This window comes from Euphorbia lathyris, chromosome 10 (assembly GCF_963576675.1).
Source record: "Euphorbia lathyris chromosome 10, ddEupLath1.1, whole genome shotgun sequence".
NCBI lineage: Eukaryota > Viridiplantae > Streptophyta > Magnoliopsida > Malpighiales > Euphorbiaceae > Euphorbia > Euphorbia lathyris.
The window spans coordinates 13,744,256-13,767,935 of record NC_088919.1 but is presented as its reverse complement, the minus strand read 5'-3'; positions in this window follow the sequence as shown (position 1 = coordinate 13,767,935).

The following is a 23,680-nucleotide window of genomic DNA, read 5'->3' as shown; positions in this document are numbered from 1 at the left end:
TCAGGTTCTTCTGTTTCTTAAAGCTGTCAGTAAATTAAATCCTAGGCGCTGAGATATGATTGTTTATTGGTTAGGAACAAGTTATTTGCAGTGCTTAATTAGTTCATTATTAAGGAAGAACATTCAAACTGACCCGGCAAAAACATGAGAATGTAACCTTGTCTGTCAATGATCGTTAACGAATGAATTATCCCGCGATTCCCCTTAATCGAACTCGCCCAATTATTGTTCACAAACCATTATAGATTCCTGATTTGCTTTACTTGATCTTTCACTTGCTAACTTTAATTTAATAAACTCAACAATTTAAAACCCCCCATTTAATTATTTTGTTAGGTCATTAGAAGTTTTAAATCAATAGTATTCCCTTGGGTTCGACCTCTACTTGCTCTATTACAGATTATTTGTTTAGGAAAGTCGGGATTATTTTGGTGGATTCGGCACCCATCAGGGAGTCAGTTGCAGTTTTTGGAAAGTGAAAAAATGAAACTCCCAAAATCACAGTTTTAGACCTATTTGAAGGGTTATTGGTTCCAAATAAGCAAGTTGAGAAGGTTAGTTGTAACTTTTTGAAGTTCAGGGAGTTAGTTGCAGTTTTTGGACAACTTAAGCCAGATGTGGATATATTAAACCTTTTTTTAAGTCTTTTTTAATTTCTTAAAAAAAGTGTTTTTTAAGAGACACAAATTAATAGTCTAAATGTAATAAATTAATGAATTCACGATTGAATTAAGAGCATTTCTAATGAGGTATAATGGTGAGTTTAATATATTGAGCACCAACCACTCAATAGGTATTGCGTGGTTTATTAAGCTTTTTTTTTGTAGGAAAGGAAAAGAAAAACAAACAACCAAAAACACAAAAGACTTAGCCCGGGATCAGTCTAGGGAACCCGATCCCTACCATGTCATCCCTAAGAAGAGAAGAAAGAAAAATAGGAGGATGAGAAAAGGAAGAAATTCCCAGAATCCTCATGTGGCATTCTTCTGCAAGACGGTCCGCCACCTTGTTCTGCTCTCTAAAGATATGATCGAAACTGATGGTCTCGAAGAAAGAACAAAACCTTCTAATCTCTATAATTAAGTTATTGCTACTTAGATAAGTAGTATTCATATTGGAAATCATTCTAATAGCTTCCATATTGTCAGATTCAACAATCAACTTTTTCAAACCCAGATTCATAGCAAATCAGAGACCAGAATAAATCCTCCATAGCTCCGCTGAAAAGGACGACCCTTTTCCTAAATTTTGAGAAAAGCCATACACCTAGCCGCCTCCAGCATTTCTTAACACCCCTCCAGCTGAAATTCTACCATCTCTTAGGCACGAGCCATCAGTATTCAATTTCACTCAGCCTTCATAAGGCCTACTCCAGTCGACGAGGTGGACCTCCCTCCTTTGAATAGACCCAGCTACAGAGTCCTCTTTGAAACTATCCACAATAGACCAAACCTTCCTGGAGAAAAACTTAAACAGATTGGGAGTGACAATAGATCCTCCTCCAAAAATCTCTTCATTCCTCCATTTCCAAATCTGGTGACAAACTACTGCAAAAATAGTCACACCCTGATCAATATCAACCAGCAGTTTCCCACTAATAGCATCCACAAACCAGTCAAGATCCGAATGGGAAAAGAAAGCAGCCAACAAACAGTCTGGAATGATTTTCCTCCAAACCTCTTTGCTCTTGGCACAATTCCTAAGAGCATGGCAAATGGTTTCTTCAAACCCACTGCATCTACTACAGTCTCTTGAACCCACCAAATGCCTCCTTCTCCTATCCGTATTAGTAAGCAGCCTATTTTTAGAACCCAACCACAGAAAGCTCCTAATACGGTAAGGAACTTTTAGGTTCCAAATAATTTTCCACAAATCTGGGTTAGGAGTCTCCAAGCTTTGATTAAAGGCCTCAAAAGCAGATTTGCAGGAATAAGCCCCATTATTCGTCAAAGACCAACAGTGCCCATCTTTATCCTCATCCTCACTACTCACCTTGATCCCTCTAATTTTTAGGAGAGAATCCAGATTGAGAAAAGACTCAAACCTCGACCAAATCCAATCACCCTAAGAATCAATCACATCCGCAATTTTCCAATTACAAATATTAATAGGAGGAGTGGATACACAAACCTCAAAAAGAGGCTTCTCACCAACCCAAATATCATTCCAAAAGCTGATCGACTTTCCATTGCCCACATCCCATCCTATCCCAATACAGAATTCGGTGAAGACATCACTGAGACCTTTCTAAAGAAAGGAGCAGTTACTAACTCTCTCCTTAGGACCTCCAAAGATCCTATCTTTTCTGTACTTTCCGCATAACAGCTGAACCCAAAGAGCAGAAGGAAGCTGCCATATCCTCCATAAAAGTTTCATTAATAACATTTTATTGTTCTCTCTGGCCTTCCTAATCCCTAGACCCACTTTATCTTTAGGTTGGCAGACTTCATCCCAAGGAACTAGGTGAATTTTTTTCCCCTCCTTAGACTCCCCCCACAGAAAACGGCGGTTAATCTTATCAAGGTCATTAAGCACAGGTTCAGGCTTCCGACAAGCTTGCATAATATGATTAGGGATCGCACAATTAACTGACTGAATAAGCAAAAGACGACCAGCAAGCGAAAGAGTCTTTGCTTTCCAAGCTGCACATTTACTATTAGTTTTGTCCAGTGTTTCTTTAAAAGAAGCTTTAGAGACTCGATCGCTATTGAGGGGGATCCCAAGATACTTCCCCATAGAAGTAGTCAGAGGAATGCCTGAAATATCACTAAGCCTTTTACAGACTCCCTGGCTCATATTCTTTAAACATAACATTCGGGATTTTTGGATATTCAACTTTTGGCCAGAAGCAGAACAAAAGCAGTTGAGGATATCCATAATCACACCCATTTGATCCTCATTGCCTTCAACAAAGATTATAACATCATCTGCGAAGAACAAGTGGGTAATCTTAGGACATAATTTATTGATCGACACCGGATGTAAAACGCCATTACTGACAGCATATTGGATAAGGTGGGTAAGCCTTTCCATAGCGATAACAAAAAGAAAGGGGCTCACAGGATCCCCTTGACGGATACCACGGGAGGGAGAAAATTCCTCAGACATATCTCCATTAATCATAACTTGAAAGGTAGGAGAAGAAATGCAGACCTCAATCAACTTCCTCCAACTATCAGGAATCCCAGCTCTCTTCAGCCTGTCAATAAGAAAACTCCAGTTCAACCGATCATAAGCTTTTTCTAGGTCCAATTTCATAGCCACAATACCCTTTTTACCTTTCTTGATTTTCATGGAATGAACCATCTCCTGGGCAATAACCACATTATCCAACATCTGTCTCTCAGGAACAAACCTGCCTTGATTTTGGCTAATAATATGAGGGAGAATACTCCGGAGTCAATTAGCCATAATCTTTGTAATAGTTTTATACAACACATTACAAAGGCTAATAGGCCTCAATGAAGAAAGGAAGAAGGCTTCTCAACCTTAGGAATTAAGACCAGAAGAGTTTTGTTTACCAACCTAATATCCTCAGAACCACTAAACACTCTTCTAATAAAACTGTAAATACCTTTTTTAACAGTTTCCCAGTGCTTATGATAAAAGCCAGCAGGCAGGCCATTAATTCCCGGGGCCTTAGTAGCCCCAATACTGAAGATAGCCTGATCAATCTCCTTCTGGTTAATAGGATGGAAGGCTTCCCGAATTTTATCCTCTCCTAAACAGGGAAACGTAGATCTAGACAGAGCACTATCCAGGTCCACAGGTTCTTCTTTGAATAGCTCAACATAGAAATTCAAAGCTAAGCGGCGAATGTCTTCATCCTCATAAACCCAATCTCTATTAGGATCTTTGATGGCATCAATTCTATTCCTTTGCCTCCTAATAATAATAGAGAGATGGAAGTACCTGGTGTTGTGATCCCCATCTTTGATCCAAGCTTTCCTAGACTTTTGAAACCAAAGCAACTCCTCCTGCCTGAGCACTGCCTCTAATTCATTTTGGAGCGATCTTAGAAGCCCATCCAAACTGTGATCAAATCTGATATCCAACAAACGTTGTATGCCCTCCATTCTACTCAAAATTTTATTCTTTCTTCTGATAATGTGGCCAAAAATATTCTTATTCCAACCTACCACATTATTCCTAAAACCCTCAGCAACTTGCAGGACATCCGAATGAGGCTTCCAATTCTCAATAACAAAGTTTTTGAAATCTGGATGGGATTCCCAAGCCACCTGATATCTAAAAGGTCTATCTCCTCTAAGCTGATTACTTCTGACCAACTTGAATAAGATAGGACAGTGATCAGAATGGCGAAAAGGGAGATTTAACACAGAAACCTTAGGAAATCTACTCTGGGCAAAAAAATTCGCATAAACTTTGTCTAAACGAACAAAGGTACTATTTCTTTTCCAAGTAAATTTATGACCAGCAGCACCCAAATTCGAAAGACCACACAAGTCCATACACTTTTTATGGTTCAAACATCGATCGATATAATGATTACCATCCCCTCTTTGATTACTCATGAAGGCAATATCATTAAAATCCCCAACCACAAACCAAGGAACATTTAAGTTAATGCTTATAGAGTAAAGAACCTCCCACAGCCTTCTACGGTTGGCCAGGACTGGGTCAGCATAAACAAAGGTAATAAGGACGGGATTAATACCAGGAAAACTCATTTTACAGTGGATAAACTGTTTGTCTATCGTAACAATATCAATATGAACACGATTTGGCTTCCAGAAAAGCCAAATACCACCAGCCCGGCCAGTAGCTTCCGATCTGACACACTTCCAGTTCCTAAATTTATTAACCCCCTCATCTGCTTTAACTCCACTGACTTTAGTTTCCATTAAGGCAAAACAAGACGGGTTAAACTGTTTGATCAAATCTTGTACATGGATACGGGTAGCTTTGCTAGCAGCACCTCTAACATTCCACACAAACAAATCCATCAAAAAGGAAGACTACTGACCTTTGGCCCAAAACCCTAATTCAGGTATTTATTAGGGGCTCCCAGGAGCCTTAAAGTGGTGCCTGAAGGCCCCCTCTTGTCTGACAAATCTAAATGATTATGGATCATTTTCTGAATACCTTTCGGTTTTTTCATACTCATTTTATTAACCCCCATAGAGCCCCCTTTACTGGATTCAATACCGGGTCTAGGGATACTAACCTCTATGCTCTTCTCTTTTGCTTTGCGATGAAGCTCCTGTTGCCTACCTGTGCTTCAGCTTTGGAATCAAAGAGAGGATTAACTGTCTCTACCAATTTGATACCTGGTTCGACAGATTCTAAACCTGGCATGCTTAAATCAATATTCTCATTTGGATTAGTAGATTCTTGCCCATCCACAATAGAGAGCACCCCAAATCTGGAACCTAAAGCAACAATCAAAGCATCCCCTGATCCTCCTTGCTCCTTTGGCCGAGTCGATTTCTTGACTCCTAGATTAGATTGGATAGGTGCAGGCACGAAATTGATATCCGGAGGACGATTCTGAACCACAGGTGCCCGATTCCTCCTCCTTCCTGATCTCTTAGCCACCATCTAGGGACCAAAATTCCACCCATCTCCTTGGATCCCTCCCTCTTTCACAACAACAATATCAATGGCCTCTTCCCTCACCTTTTCCCTTTTAGGGCAACCCTCAAAAGTATGTCCAAACATACCACATTCATAACAAATATTGTGTAACCCTTCATACTCAATAAGATAAACAGTATTCTGAACACAGAATTTAGACAAGAGGGGTTTGGCTAGGTCAATATCAATGCAAACTCTTGCAAACTTGCCTCTGACAGCCCCAATAGTAGTTTTATCTACATGATGAACTTTACCCACTAACCCCCCTATCTTATTAAGAAAGGCTTCATTATAATATTCTATTGGTAGGTTAGGAAACCTGACCCAAGTCAGAATTCTACTTACTGAACAATCATATGGATTGAAATTAGGGGTCCATGGCCTTAAGGCCAACACTTGATTAGAAATAATATAAGGCCATCCATTAATCACTGCATTATAATCCTCTACCCGGGTAAATTTGATCACATAGTAATCATTTTCTAAGTCAGTAATACTGACTTTTCCTTTTTTAGCCCACTCAGCATGGATCCGTTGGGCGAAATAATTAAAACTAATTTTTTTTCCCAAGCACCGTTACAATTAACGATAACTTTCATTTAGCCCTAAAAGCCCACTTATCAGCTGAAGAGAGTCGAATCACAGGGCATAATGGATCATCTTTTTCCTCACCCTCCTCATCAGATTCTGAACAGAACCCATCTGAATCGTCCTCCATCAAACCATCATCTCCACATGGCTCCTCCTCTACTACTCCCATGATTGTATCTTTCCAAGACATTTTACCTATTCCTGAAACGGAATTGATTTTAGTTTCCAGATTATTAATAGACCTAGGCGACCCATTCCCCATAGACGGCCCTTTGATGGTCGCCTCCTCCATCTGAGTAAGGGCCCCCCTACTAGTCCGATTCACTTCCGGCACTTCGCCACATCCACGGGCCTGAAACCCTCCCGCACTCGCATTTGCTGGCATCCCCATACTAGCCGACATCATGCCGCCCAATTCCTGCCCCGCAGATAACACACACTCCCCTCCCCTAGGATACGCATCAGTGCCCGAATCTTTTTCCCCCTTGCCCATGGATAACTCAATGGGAATAGCCCCAATAACACAGCCGCTGGAAGCCGCGCACCCCACCCCTCTCGCACCGTGGATGCCGCAGCCGGCCACTCCCTGCCCTGCCTCCTCTCCCTATATTACCGCCCCTACATCACAGCCGGCCACTCCCTGGACTGTCGCCAATCCCCCAAGAATTTCCGCCTGGTCCTTGTCCTAATCAGAACCAGAACTGATCTCCTCATCCCTAAAAACTGCCGATCTCCCTCGGCCTTCCTTCACCTCCCCATCCGACCAAGACTCCGACTCCCCAACCATCCCTGTGATAGAGTTTAATAATTGAAGTTAATAATTTAATAAAATGAAATTTATTAGAAAAGTCTTAATGATGTGTCGTATATATTGAATGGTTGTGAGTAAAAATCATTGAAAATGCTCTAACTAGCTGTCTTATATTATAGGTATTATACATTGTTATCACCTAGTTTAAATATAATAAATGAATGAATTAATGGTTTGGGACAGCAGATTCACCAATTAATACTCTAAATACATCAGGAGAAAAATCAACATCTTAAACACTTCACTTGATATAAGGGTAGATAATTTATTAGTCTGTTTTTTTTACTTAACATATTGTTTAGTCTCTTATTTGTAAAAAGGCATAATACCCATTTGACTTCCTAAACTAAGGCTTCAAAGTCAATTAAAACCTTAAACTATCAAAATCATCAATCAGGTCCTTGAACTAACAAAAAAATCATCAATATAGTCTTATTCTAAACAAAAATCATCAATTGAGGTTTCATCGAAAATTATCCGGTAAACAGTTTCAGACCCTCCTCCATAAACTCGTTTTAAACCAACATAGAGATTATTACAGTCTATATCAAATAGTCACAGTTTCTGATTTTAGGGTAGGATGAAGATTCAATTGATAATTTTTACTCAGTTCAAGGATCTAATTGGTGATTTTGATAGTTTAGGATCTTAATTGACTTTAAAGTTTTAGTTTGAAGACCCAAATGGATGTAATGTCTTTATAAAAACACATTACAAAGTCTCTAGCTTTTATTAATATTAACTTTTTGGTCATTATAAAGTCCTTATTTTATATCTTAACTTTCAGGACGGAATTCGATACAAAATGAACAGGGGGACAAAATGATTATGGGTAAAATTTACTATTTGCTACCAATATTATGGGTAAAATTGCTTAGACCATCTCCAAGGGCTTTCTATTTTTAGAGAGTCCTTGAAAAATCCAACTCCAATGGAGCTGGATTTGCTTGCGACAAAGATGCCGCAAGCATGTTGACACTTTATATACGCAGTGTCAACATGCTTGTAGCATCTTTGCCGCAAGCAAAGATAATGTTATTTTTTTTAAAATCCATTTGTTTTACTATTTTTTTAATAATCGTAGGCTATTTATTAATGTTTTGTTTTAGTTTTATATAATATTTGTTTTAAATATTTTTTATTTTAAATATTAATTTCATTATATTTATTTTTTTGTAAATGTATATTTATTATTTATGTGAAAAATGAATATAATAATAATAATAATAAAAGTTTTAAAGAGTGGGTAAAATAGAGTATATGGTTGGAGAACTTTCACTGTAACAACTCTATATTTAAAGATAGAGTAGAGAAAAATGAAGATAGAGTAGGCTAAATAGAGAACACGGTTGGAGATGGCCTTATGAATGTCAACATTAGGAGTATATTTTCAGCATACATATAAAAATTTGATAAAAAAATGAAGCAGAAAAAGAAAAGATATATAATTAAAGCTAAAAATAGTTTTATTATTTCTTATTTAATTTAGTAATTACTAATCAGAATATATCTATGAAGAAGTACAAAAACAAATACCCTTAATACAGTCATAGTGAGATTCAGGGGGCAAAATGATTTACAGTCGCTATTTTTATTACAATATGGTTTAGAATTGTAAGTTTTGAGACCGATTTTGCAGTCGCTATCATTCCCACACTGTGATTCAGAAATAGAATCATAGGTTTTGAGAGGGCTACATATGCATTTTTCTATGCATATCATTTCTTTGCAATCTTGTACACACTTGCAATCATTTGCTTCACTCACTGCTTTTGATGCTTCTGACATTTGCAATGTGCCTGCAAAACTAGAAAAATTTAGGGACCAAAGAAAAGTTTTACAATATATCAAGTACTAGTAAGGAATAAGGTGCAAAAATAGTTCTAACATTGATAAATAGGATTTATTTTACCCCTAACGTCTAAAAATGGTGCAATTTTATCTCTAATGTTGGCAGCCAAGAGCAATTTTACCCTAACGTTGGCAGCTAAGAATAATTTTACTCCTAACATCTAAAATGATGCAATTTTACCCTTAATGTTGACAGTAAAGAGTAATGTTGGCAAGTTAGGTAAATTATATGCCTGTAAAAATAGACCCATTATAGATCCAATTCCATATAATATTGGGTTAATTTCAAATAAAATTCATATGGTTATATGTTTTTACAGATCAGTGTTTGTAGCATTTTTGTTACAAACCAAACCATGTAGTTCGCATCGTTAGACATTTTGGGTTGACTTTGTCAAATTTGGCCGATAACGACTACAAAATGAAATTTTTCAAGAATTAAAGTCGTTAAGTATCGTATTTACTATGGAACCACGTTTTTTTTCAAAATCATCATGTTTAGAGTTTTCTCTCTCTAAACATTAACTTTCTCTCTCCTAAAAAACAACACTTAAATAACCCAAACCTCAAAATTAAATAATTAAATTTACTTAAAATATCATTTAATTTTAGAAAATTTTCATTTTGATATCGTTATCGGTCAAATTTGGCAAAATCAATAAAAACTGAAATTTTTTGCAAATCATATGGTTCGGTTTCTAAAAAAAATATAGATACCGATCTGTAAAAACATGTAACCACAAGGTTCAATTTGAAATTAACCCTTAACAAACTTGATTCAGAAAAAAATCATTTTGAGGTAAATAGATTCTGCAAGACAGATTAAAATATCAAATTAACCCTTCCAAGAAAATATAATCATTGGAGCATCATTGAACAATTTTGTGATCTTCTCCAATAAGTCTAGGGGTCAAAGAACTTTTTTTATAATATTTGGAGTAGCAAAAGATCAAAAGATAATGGTGATAAAAACTTACAGATGAAGAAAACAAGGACTAGAAAGATGATATTGCAGTAAACTTTTGTCATGGTTACTTCAATTTCTTGAATTTCTTCACCTCTTTTGCTACTATAATCTTTAATCTATCTTTTACTTATACACAAATATAAAAATAGTAATCTAGTGAAATCCAAATACTTAATAAATTAGATATTATTACCAAAATAAATTAGATATTGTTTCCATGACTCAAGGTTACTAAAATATACACATAAATTTGGGGTAAATTACATCCATGGCCATTGAATTTTACCAATTTTCACAGTATGGTCATTTAACTTCAAAATGTAACATAAAAGCCACTAAACTTTACATTTTGTTATGTGTATGGCCACTCAACGCCTCAAAATGACTGTTGACGACCTCAAAATAAAAATTTCAAGATTTAATGATATGCTAAGCAACTCTAATTCTTGAAAATTTTCGTTTTGAGGTCATTTTTGTGTTGTTTGGTTAGGAGAGAAATTGGATTTTTAGAGAGAGAAAGCTCCAAAATTATGATTTTGGGAAATAAAAAATGTAGTTTAATGGTATATGTTGTTATGAGCAATTTTAATTATTGAATATTTTCATTTTGAAGTTGTCAATAGTCATTTTGGAGAGTTGGTTAAAATTTTGTAGTCACGGGTGTAATTAAAGTGTAAAGTTCAGTCACTTGTACTTACATTAGTTAAGTGGCTATATGATGAAAATGGATAAAGTTCAGTGGCCAAGAATGTAATTTACCCCATAAATTTGTTGACCTTGTTCGCCTCTTTTTGCTTCTATAATTAATCTTCAATCTATCTTTTACTTATATACAAGATAAAAGTACCAATTTTAAAAATACTTGTATAGAAAATTCAAGGCTTAATACTCTCACGGTCCCTTCAAGTTGGTCAAATACTGCAACTGACCCATCGTACTTATACTTTTAACAAGTAACTCTCCCAACTTGCTTTTTCCAACAAATAACCCCTCAAATAGATTATTTCGGGAATTTTTTTTGCCCTTTACTTAGTGTATCGCTAAATTAGTTAGATATAGCAACCGATAAGTTGAAATCTTTTATTTCTGATGTAATATTATGTTGAATGTTTTTTTTGGGTTTCGAGGTTATTTGTTCTAAATAAGCAACTTGAGGAGTTACTTGTTCCAATTGAGCAATTTGAGGGGTTATTTATTCGAAATAAGCAAATTAGGGAGGGTAATTGTTAAAAGTGTAAGTACAAAGGGTCAGTTGCAGTATTGGGTCAACTTGAGGGACTGCAAGGATATTAAGCCAAAATTCAATTGCCTCCTTATAATTTGAAAACATCATATTTACCTATTGAACTTATTTAAAGTTGAAAATCCAGGTGGTAGAGCAAAGAGAGATTTTAGTGCATTTAAAATGCATACATTTTAAGCAAGTTCAAGGGCTAATATATCATTGTAAGCAAGTTTAGTGGGGGAAAAGATCACTTTAAGAAGGGTTAAGGTGCAAATATACCCCTAACATTTTGAATCAGAAGCAATTTTATCCCTAACATCTAAAATGATGCAATTTTACCCCTAACATTGGAAGCCAAGAGCAATTTTACCCTAACTTTGATAAATTTGGTAAATTTTACCCCTATTATAAAACACAACTATTTTTGTTCCTCATTCTGCACCAAATTCATATCAATTCGTTCTAAAAAAAAAGGATTTCATGTTTTTTATAATTTAATAATAGAATTGGAAATTAATATTTATAAATTTGATGAAATTTTTTTTTTGTCCAATTTGTACAAAAGACAGTATATTTTTATTTATTTATATCTTTTTTTCACATCCCAACATATGTTTGTGATTTGTTACTAATAAAATGATGCATGTGTGAAGTGTAGATGACAAGATTCATGACCGAGAAAACAGTTTGCTGAATTATTTTTCAAATTGGTCCAATTTATCAACGTTAGGAGTAAAAAATCTCTTGACTTCCAGAGTGAGGGGTAAAATTGTACCATTTTAGACGTTAGAGTTAAAATTGCTCTTGGCCTAAAACGTTAGGGGTATTTTTACACCTTAACTCATTGAGATGCATCAGAAGTCAGATTTCATTGAAAAGTATTTCATAATATTTGAGTTTAACACATTATAGTAGTCCTCTAAACTTGGCTCAAAAAATGATTGACTTTCTGAATTTACAAAATATCTCGTTAACCCTTAAATTTTCTTAAATTGATATGATTAAGTTCTTAAGTCAACGTGACAGAATAAAATTAGATTTGGACCAATTGAAATATATATCACCCTAAACAAAGTTTAAAAATCTTATAGATCACTTTTAATAAATTAAGATGGTTAATAGATCGTTATGTGTTTTTTTTTCTTATATAAAAATTTATATATATAGGTACTAATTAATGTATTTTGAACTTTTTTTTAGTTGAAACCACAAGACACTTTATAAAAAAAAAAATTCGTGAGTACTGATTTTGCATATTTACATTTTTTTATTATAAAAGGTAATTTATATAATCCTATAAATATTAGCCCTTGTCCACAAATAAAAATATTCAGCTAAAAATAGAAATTTGATCTAAATGAAGCAGAAAAAATATATATTAAAGGTAAAAATAGTTTTATTATTTCTTATTTAATTTAGTCAATAACAATTAGAATTTAGATTATCAAGAAGGGCAAAAACAAATACCCTTAATACAGTCATAGTCAGATTCAGGGGGACAAAGAGATTTGCAGTCGCTAGTTTTTTTACAATATGGTTTAGAATCATAAGTTTGGCGACTGAATTTACAGTCGCTATCTTGGTCGCAATGTGATTTAGAAATAGAATCATAGCTTTGGTGAAGGTTACATTTGCATTTCCCTATGCATTTCATTTCCTTGCAATCTTGAACACACTTGCAATCTTTTGCTTCGCTCACTACCCTTGAAGCTTCTGACATTTGCAATGTGCCTGCAAAACTAGAAAAATTTAGGGGCCAAACAAATTTTTTATAATATTTTGAGTACCAAATCCAAAGAAAATGGTGAAAATTCTAATTAACCTGAAAATACTGATGAAAATAATAAAATTGAATTCGAGCTTCAACCATTGAAGCATCATTGTCATTGGATTGTTTTGTACAACAATAATAAAATTGATCTTCTCCAATAAGGTTAGGGACCAAAGAGAAGTTTTATAATATTTGCAGTACCAAATCCAAAACAAAACGGTAATAAAAACTTACAGTAAGATATGATAAAGAAAACAAGGAGTAACGAGGTAATATTGAAGTAAATTCTGGTCATGGTTACTTGAATTTTTTCGGTTTCTTCACCTATTTTTGCTTCTACAACCTTCAATCCATATTTGACTTATATATTGGATAAAAGTAGTAAACTTTAAATCTAGTGAAATCTTCGTAAAAAAAAATCTAGTGAAATCCGAATAATTAATAAATTGGATATTGCCATCAATATTACTCAAAATAACTAGTAATTATATACAGAATAAAAGTACTAATTTTATGAAAAGAAAATTAGTGAAATCCAGTGAAATCCAAATACCTATAAATTAGATATTTATTTCAAAACGGATGGCTCCTGCCTTAAAAATAGGAAGATTGTCGCCGGTGGTGTTATTAGAGATGCGGGGGGCGCTTGGCTGTCTGGGTTCACCCAGAAGCTGGGGATGGGCTCCTCCTTTTCGGCGGAACTCTGAGGCATTCTCTCTGGTATCAAGCTTGCCAAGAGTTTGGGCATTAAGAGGTTATGTGTGGAGTCTGATAACATGGAGGTCATCAAGATGATTTCTGAGGATCATACTACTTGTCTTAATAGCCGCAACCTTATTAAAGCTATTAAAAGGCTTTGCCCTTCCTTTGAGTTCCTTAAGTTCAGCCACATTTTCAGAGAGCAAAACCGGGTTGCAGATCGATTGGCGGCGGCTGGTCACGAGGGGATGTTAGGCGTGTCTATCCTTTCTGACCCTCCTATCTTTCTTTCTTCTCTTCTTTTAGAGGATAGAATTGAGATTAGCTTTCCTAGGATGATTCCAGGTTAGGTGTCTATTGTTTTGTTTTTTTTTTTCTTTTCCTGTTTCTACCAAAAAAAATATTTATTTCAAAAAGAAAAAAAAAATTAGATATTCTCTCAAAAAAAAAGTATAATAATAATCAGATATTGCGGCAATTACTCAAAACAAACTAAGGTTTAAAGTATTATTTGTACCTGGAGTGGTTAAATGCACCACAAGTCATTGAACTTTTATATGTGTCTTAAAATGGTTACTCAACTTTAATTTATTTTAATAAAATCATTTAACTTTAAATTTTGCCTTAATAAAATCACTCCATCAACTTCAAGAGTAAAAAGATACTGGAAATATGACATGGTTTCTACGTCAACAAGAGTCAACTTTAACTGTTGTCTGGAATGAGACATGGCTGCCACCTAGCTAACTAAAACAACATGTGGCTCCCACCTAGGTGGCTGCCACGTTTCATCTAAGTGGCAGCCATGTGTCGTTTCAGATATCGGTTAAAGTTGATACTGCAGATGTAGCAGTCACATCACTTTTTCGGTGTCTTTTTTCGTTTGAAGTCCTTAGAGTGACTTTATTGAGATAAAACTCATAATTGAAAGATTTTATTAAGACAAATTGAAGTTATATGACCATTTGACACAACTATGAAGGTTAAATGACCAATAGTGCATTTAACCCGCCTCTCGAGCTATCTAAAATGTTTGTCTTTGCCTTTGACCTATTATTTGGTATTATTTGCCGTATGATCTATTCAAAATGCTTGTTTTTACCCCATGACTTATTATTTGGTAACATTTTATCCCCGACCTATCAAAATGGTGAAATCTCAACCAGTATGGATGATAAATTCATAATTGAAATTTCATTGGTTTTGATAGGTTAATAGGCAAATGTTACCAAATAATAATTGAAAATTTCATCGATTTTGATACGTTAATGCGCAAGTGTTACCAATAATAAATTAGAGGAAAAAGATCAATATTTTAGATAGGTTACGAGCAAATTTTACAAAATAATAAATCGCAACAGGAAAAGGCTAACATTTTAGATATGTGAGGGGACACATGGTGCTTTAGGGTCTGCTTGGATGAAGGTTTGACAATGTTCATTGAAGGGAGAGGAGGGGAGGTTATTTAGTGAACCTCCAGATCCAACCAATTTAGTGGGATTGAAATAAGGGTTTTTCAAGATTTTCTAACTTTCATTTAACATTCATTTAACTCTTAGTTCCGTTTAAATTCCTTTCCAAGCAAGGTTAGGAAAATAACATCCCTTTAATTAACCTCCTCTAACCTCAAAACAAACAGACCCAGTCCTTGGTTTGAGAGATGCGGAATTTCGTTCTCATATATATTCTAACTTAATTATATTATTTTGGGATAAGGTGTAAAAATGTCTCTAACGTTTATAACCAGGAGAAATTTCATCTAACATTTAAAATTGTACAGTTTTACCCCTAACGTTGGCAGTTAAGAGCAATTTGATCTCTAATATTAACAAGTTTGATCAATTTATGAATTCATCAAATTGTTTTCTCGATCGTAAATTTTGTCATCTACAATTTAAATTTGCGTCATTTTATCACTCATTAGTAGAAATCACAAACATAAGATTAGACGTGAAAAAATAAAAATAAAAAATAAAAAATATAATGTCTTTTTGTACGAGTTGGAAAAAAATATAAATATTTTACCAAATATATAAATATTACCAATTCTATTATTAAATAACAAAAATTATAAAATCTTTTTCTAGAACAAACTCATAAAATTGTAGCAAAATAAGGAATAAAATATCTATGTTTTATAATAATATCTGAAATTGACCCAATTTATCAACGTTATGGATTAAATTGCTCTTGACTGCCAACATTAAAGATAAATTGCAATCATTTTGTATGTTAAAGATAAAATTGCATTTTACTATAAACGTTATGGGTATTTTTACATGATCTATCCCTTAATTATACCATTTTAAAAGTAACTCTGTCGCTAATTTTAATTAATATCTGTTATGCTCAAGTGGTTACATATATAGACACCATCTTTGTCTTTAGATGAAAAAGAAGCAACAAAAAATTCAACAATGTCTAAAGCTATTAAAAAGTCTTAATGTTTCTCCAGCCCCCTTAACTTGTTCAAATTGGCCATTTTACCCCTCCAACTCATTGAATGTCCTATTTACCCCCTTAAATCCATAAAAATGGTATTTCTCACCCCTTAACTTGTCCAAATTTGTCATTTTACCCTTTCTCAACTCATCGAATATCCTATTTGCCCCCTTAACTCCATAAAAGTGGTATTTCTCACCATTTATGATCATATTTACTCTCTTATTAACTCCATAAAAATGGTATTTCTTATCCCTTTATAGTAGTAAAAAAAGTTGAAAAGAAAAATAACGAATAAAAAATACAAATAACAAGAATATTAATATGAACAAGTTAAATACATTATATGTAGGGATAATGTAGCGAAATAGGTCTATGATTTTTGGGGAAGTATCAATTTAGGTTCCACTTACAAAATAGCATAAATATAGGTTTAACGTTTAAAAAAAGTTATCAATTTAGACTTCGATAATAGATTGTAAAGGGTGAAAAATACCACTTTTATAGAGTTAAGGGGGTACATAGAACCTTCTATGAGTTGGGGGAATAAATGGACAAGTTGAGTAGACCTGTTCATGAGCCCGTTGGGCCGCCCAACCCGCCCAGGCCCGCACTTCATGGGTTGGGCTTGGACATTGATATTTGATCTTTGGCCCAGCCCGGTCCAAGCCCGCTCAAACCCGCATATAAAATGGGTTGGGCTTGGGATTGCTCTCAAAATCCCAAGTGAGCCCGGTCCGGCCCAATTTTATATTATATAGTAATATTTTTAATTGTATATATATATATATATATATATATGGTGTATTTAAAAAAAAAAAAATTACTCCTGTTACTAAATTTGGTAGTTGAATCTCATATTAAATTACTCTAAAGTCCTAAAATAATTACATTAGAATTTTTTTTTTTTTTAATATTAACATATTAGATGGGCGGGTTGGGTCGGGCTTGGGAATTACTTTTTATAGTCAAGCCCAGCCCGGCCCGAGCCCGATATAAATATAGGTGGGCTGGGTTGGGCTTGGACAAGATAATTATATGTAAAGCCCGGTTAGGCCCGGCCCGGCCCAGCCCATGAACAGGTCTAAAGTTGAGGGGGTGAGAAATACCACTTTTATGGAGTTAAGGGGGTAAATAGGACATTCGATGAGTTGAGGGGGTAAAATAACCAATTTGGACAAGTTAAGGGGGCTGGGGAAGCATTAAGCCTATTAAAAAAGAAGAAGCGGTATGAAACTATTTATGTTGGGGTATGTGAAAATACAAGATGGGACACGGATTTTTTGTCTATATTATAAAAAAAATGTCTGTGGTATATCAGCTTTGCGAACTCGAACCTGCGGTATTTTTTTTTTTTTGCAAACAGAGGTCTGTGCTAAATGCCGTTAGCAAACAGATGCAAAATTGACTAACAGTGTTAAAATTCAAAGAGAAAAGAGTTAATTTGGTTCTTATATTTATTTATTTTATAAATTAACCCCCTAATTATCTAATTATCACAAATAAACCCCAAAATCAAAAATAAAAATAAAAAATACCATCTTTTTCATCTCTTTTTCATTTTTTTATTTTCCTTCTTCTTTCTCTCTCTTCTCTCTCTCCTCCTCCTCCCCCTCCCCCTCCCCCTCCCCCTCCCCCTTTTCTTCTATTTTTTTTTCAAAATTTTGATTCCAGAATCTGGAAAATTCCAGAAATTCCAGAAATTTTCCAAAATTTTTGGAAATTTCCAGAATTCTGGAAATTCTCAGAAATTCTGGACATCTGAAATCCAGACGTTCATGACGGCCTCCAATCCCATCTTCTGCCTAAATTCGGAAAATTCCCCTTCCGCCTCCGCTGAAGCAAAATCCAACGCCATTGCCCTCATTCCCTGGCTTAACCATTTCACCACTGTCTTACCAAGATCTCTTCGCCCCAGGCCCGGCTCTAGGGGGAGTTCCCCTAGGCCTGTGCCTAGGGCCTCACAATTTGTGAGGCCTCATATTCCAATAACTATTTAAGACCCTGTTAATATTTTTATATATTATTTAAAAAATCTCCAACTAACATTCTGCACAACTGGCTTAAAAAAAACACTATACACAACTTTATTAGATAAACTTTCTCTTTCTTTTCCTACTTATTTTTACCGTAGGTCCAATTTCCAAAGCTTTTGTAGGTTTGAGTCAAAATTAATTTATCACTTACTCAATTTTTATATAATCAAATATACCTTATTAAATAAGGTAATTAAATTTAAATTCATCTCATAGTAAAAATAAATTCATAAACTTAATTCCTCCATCCCCTTATTGTAAACTAACTTCTGTAAACATTTTATGTGTCTCTGCTTGGATCAGATGGATAGACAAATTCTTATATTTCTCCTCTACTTTCACAATTGATTTGAATAAAGTTTTTAATTTTACTGTTCAAATTAATCTGTTGGAATAAAGTCCTTAATTTATTAAAAGCTACGAAGTTAATTTTCAAAATTAGTTTAAAAACGTTAGTCCATTGAAATTTACAAAAAAAAAAAAAAAAAAAACTTTATTAACGATTAGAGATAAAGGTTAAATTTAGCCCTAACATTTTAAAAAGTGCATATTTAACCGTAATATATAAAAATATATAAATTTAACCAAAATGTTTCCAATCAATATCAATTTTAGTCATATGTTATCAATTTTATAATTGTGTTAGTAACACACTAAATATCTTAAATATAATTGATGTTTGGAAACGTCAAATATTGTCAAGGAACCGATTGAACTAAAAGCTCGAGCTTATAGTTAAGGCCCAATCATATATCTTATATTAATCTCCGACACACCCCCACACGCAAATGCCCATTGGGCTTGCAGCGTGCACAACACAGACCCATCCCGCCATGTGTTTTATTAATTCCACAAATTAATGAGGTTGCCGAAACTCGAACCCTCGACCGTTTGGTCCTAGAGGCTCTGATACCATGTCAAGGAACCGATTGAACTAAAAGCTCGAGCTTATAGTTAAGGCCCAATCATATATCTTATATTAATCTCCGACAAATATCAGTCAAACTAGTTTTTTAAAAATTTCGACAATATAGGCTAAAACTGATCTTGCTGGAATGTTAAATTTATTTTTGCACAATTTCATACGTTTGTACTTCCATTAAAATGTTAAAGGTAAATTAAGCTTTTATCCTAATTATTATGTACCATTAGACTTTTAGATGTAAAAAAGAACAAAATTGCCTAGGGCCTCCAAAATGCTGAAGACGGCCCTGCTTCGCCCTAATGGATCTCCGTTCTGATGCAAAGCTTTTACATTTATCTTCTCCTCCTTGTTCTTCGCTTCGTCAATTACAACCTTTCCGCTCTCTGAACTTTCAGTAGTAGTAGTACTAGTACTAGTAGTAGAAGAATCGGTAGATTTAGTGGTGTTTGTTTTGGCGATGCTAATAGTGTTCTTGCGACGGACTTTTCTCTTCTTGAAAATGGTGGTTCTGGGCTTGGTGGCGCCATTGCTGCTATTCCAAACAGATTGATGATTTTGGCGAGATAAAGAAGGAAAAGAGTATTTGGGATTGATAAAGAGAGAGTGAGATTTATTAATGAAGGAAGAGAAAGATAAGAAATGGGAATTGGGTAGTTGATGGGGAAGCCTGAAGCTGAAGCAGCTTGGTAACTGCATCAACAGAGAGCTTGCTTCCATCTTAATTGGAACCAACCATTTATCTTTTGAGCACCATCTTTATATTGCTTACTTCTCATATTTCTTTTATTATTATTAATACAACAACAACAAAGCCTTAGTCCTGAAATGATTCGGGGTCGACTAACATGAACCATCATATAAAACCGTGAAATCAAGTCGTGTCAGCGACACAAATTCGCTCCCTCCACTCCGTCCTATACACTACCATATTTTCCTCAATTCCCAGTAAACTCATATCACTCTCGATCACCCTCCTCCAAGTTTGTTTAGGTCTTCCCCTACCCCTCATCACTACATCCCTATGCCACTCTTCGGTTCTCCTAACCGGCGCATCAAGCGCTCTACGTCTCACATGGCCAAACCACCTTAGTCGGTTTTCTCTCAATTTATTCTCAATAGATGTGACCCCTACTTTTGTCCTAATTATTTCATTACGCACCCGGTTCTTTCTCGTATGACCACACATCCATCTCAACATACGCATCTCCGCCACCGACATCTTATGGATGTGGCAGTGTTTCACTGCCCAACACTCCGTACCATATAGCAATGCTGGTCTAATTGCCGTCCGGTAGAATTTTCCCTTCAATTTATTAGGCATGTCGGGATCACAAAGGAAACCCGTAGCACTCTTCCACTTCGACCAACCAGCTTTAATCCTATGAGCAACATCTCCATCTACTTCTCCATCCGTTTGGATAATAGATCCTAAATACCGGAAGCAATCCGAGGCCTGAACAACTCTCCCATCTAGGGTGATTGTCCCTGCCTCCCTACTCCTATGGCCGCTAAACTTACACTCCAAATATTCTGTCTTACTTCGACTCAACTTAAAGCCTCTAGATTCTAGAGTTTGTCTCCATAGTTCCAACTTCCTCTCCACTCTTTCTTTCGTCTCATCAACCAACACAATATCATCTGCAAACAGCATGCACCATGGTATACCATCTTGAAGTGAACTTGTTAGTTCATCCATAACGATGGCAAAAAGAAATGGACTTAGTGCGGAACCTTGATGCACTCCAATCGTAATAGGAAACTCTTCAGTCTTCCCAACACTAGTACCTACACTCGTGCATACTCCCTCATACATGTCCTTTATGATGTCAATATATTTCCGCGAAATGCCTTTCCTTGTCAAGGCCCATCAAAGTACTTCCCTTGGTACCTTATCCTATGCTTTCTCCAAGTCAATGAAAACCATATGCAAGTCTTTCTTCTTATATCGACAGTGCTCCATTAATTGTCTCATTAGATGGATGGCTTCCATAGTTGATCTTCCCGGTATAAAGCCAAACTAGTTTTCCGAGATCTTCACCGTCCTCCTTAGCCTTTGTTCGATCACTCGCTCCCAAAGTTTCATAGTGTGACTCATTAATTTGATTCCCCGATAGTTGGCACAATCCTGGACATCGCCTTTGTTCTTATACAAAGGGATTAAGATACATTTCCTCCATTCTGATGGCATCTTATTGTTTCTCCAAATTTTGTTGAAGAACGTCGTCAACCATTCGATTCCTCTTTCTCCCAAACATCTCCAAATCTCAATAGGGATGCCATCAGGTCCTACTGCTTTCTTCAACTTCATCTTACTTAATGTCATTTTGACTTCAACCTTTTGAATTCTCCGCAGGCATTCATGATTTATCATATCGTGATGGATACTTATATCTCCAACATCTTGTTGGCGATCTCCATTAAATAAGTCATCAAAATAGGACCTCCATCGTTCCTTGATATCTTTATCTCCAACTAGGACTTTCTGGTCCACATCCTTCACACATTTAACTTTTCCGAGATCTCGCGTCTTCCTATCTCTCATCCGAGCAATTCTATATATGTCTCTTTCCCCTTCTTTCGTATCCAATCTTGTATACAGATCCATATTCACCTTTGCTCTAGCATCTCGTATGACCTTCTTTACTTCCCTTTTAGCCTCTTTGTATTTTTCGTAGTTCTCGTCACTCCTACATTTCCCCAATAGTTTATAGGATTCTCTCTTACTCTTTACTGCTTGTCGTACTTCTTCTGTCCACCAAGATGTGTCCTTACCCGGTGGCATGCTACCTTTAGATTCCCCTAGAACTTCCTTCGCTACTTCCCTTATACTATGCTCCATTTTATTCCATATCGAATCTATATCTAAATCCATATTGCAAGTCCAAATATCTTTTTTGGTCATCTCATCCACAAATTTTTGTTGATTCTCCCCTTGCAATTTCCACCACTTAATCTTAGTCTCTACTTGTGGTGTTTGTTTTCTTATACATTTCCTACTTCGAAAATCTAGCACCACTACTCTATGTTGGGTTGTCGTACTCTCACCAGGGATCACCTTACAATCAATATAACTCTTTCTCCAAGCACTCCTTACTAGGAAGAAGTCAATTTGGCTCGTATTACCGCCACTCCGATAAGTCACTAAGTGGGATGTTCTCTTCATAAACCATGTGTTCATGATACTCAAGTCATAGGCTGATGCGAATTCCACAATATCATTTCCTGCTTCATTCTTATCTCCAAAACCATACCCTCCATGAACACTCTCAAACCCATCTCGCCTAGAACCCACGTGTCCATTGAGATCACCCCCCAATACCATTTTTTCATCCCTAGGAACCTGTTGCACCACTTCCTCTAAGTCATCCCAAAAAGCTTGTCTTATAGACACATCTAATCCTATTTGTGGCGCATATGCACTAATGACATTCACAACCTCATCCCCTATCACTAGCTTCACACTCATAATTCTATCGCTCTTCCTAGAGACCGCTACTACATCATCAATATACTCCCTATCAATAAGAATACCTACTCCATTTCTACCCTTATCCTTTCCTGAGTACCAACTTATAACCCCAAGGAGTTATCTCTCTAGCCTTGGCTCCAACCCACTTGGTTTCTTGTAGGCACAGTATATTTATTCTCCTCCTCTTCATAACATCTACAATTTCAGCTAATCTTCCTATCAAAGAACCTATGTTCCATGTCCCAAAGCGTAACCTACTACCCTTACCCCTACCCCTACCATTACCGTGGACTAGCTTATTTACCTGCAACCCTTGCATATTTGACACCACCCCCGGGTCCTGGGGTGGCGCGCCGCTTCGAGGCGACGACCTAGCAACCCTTGCACATTTATCACTACACCCGGGTCTAGGAAGTGCAGCGCGTCGCTGAGTAGGGAACGCCCCAACGATATTTATATTATGGTTCATGTCATAAGATGTGGCTAAGTTTTACGCTGGCCGCCACAACGATATTTTTGTTTTTGATTTTGGGGTTTATTTGTGATAATTAGATAATTAGGGGGGGTTAATTTATAAAATAAATAAATATAAGGACCAAATTAACTCTTTTCTCTTTGAATTTTAACACCGTTAGTCAATTTTGCCTCTGTTTGCTAACGACGTTTAGCACAGACCTCTGTTTGCAAAAAAAAAAAAAAAACCACAGGTTCGAGTTCGTAAAACCGGTATACCACAGGCATTTTTTTTTGTACTTATCCCTAAAAAAAACTAAATAAAAAAAAACTAAATAATGAAAACTAATAAAACCTAATAAATTTACATCTATTTACTACAATTAACTATGACTATTGACCATTTCCATCAATTCACGCTGCAATAATAATGATCAAATTAGTCTACAAGATTATTAAAAAAAAGGCTAATTACAAATAACTTCCCTGTGTTTTGGCTGATTTTCGATGTGTTATCTGTGGTATTTTTTTTTTCAAACACAACCAACCATATTGTTGCAAAATTTTACATGTTTTTTTACTTTGCCAAAATTGACCGATAACGACCTCAAAATGAAATTTTCAAGAATTAAATTTGTTTGATATCATATTTACTATGGAACCTTATTCTTAATTTTTCAAAATCATCATTTTTGGAGTTTTCTCTCTCTAAACATTATCTTTCTATCTCATAAAAAACAACACATAAATGACCTCAAACCTAAAAAGTTGAAGAATTAAAGTTGCTTAAAACATCATTTAACTCTTGAAAATTTTCATTTCGAAGTCGTTATCAGCCAAAT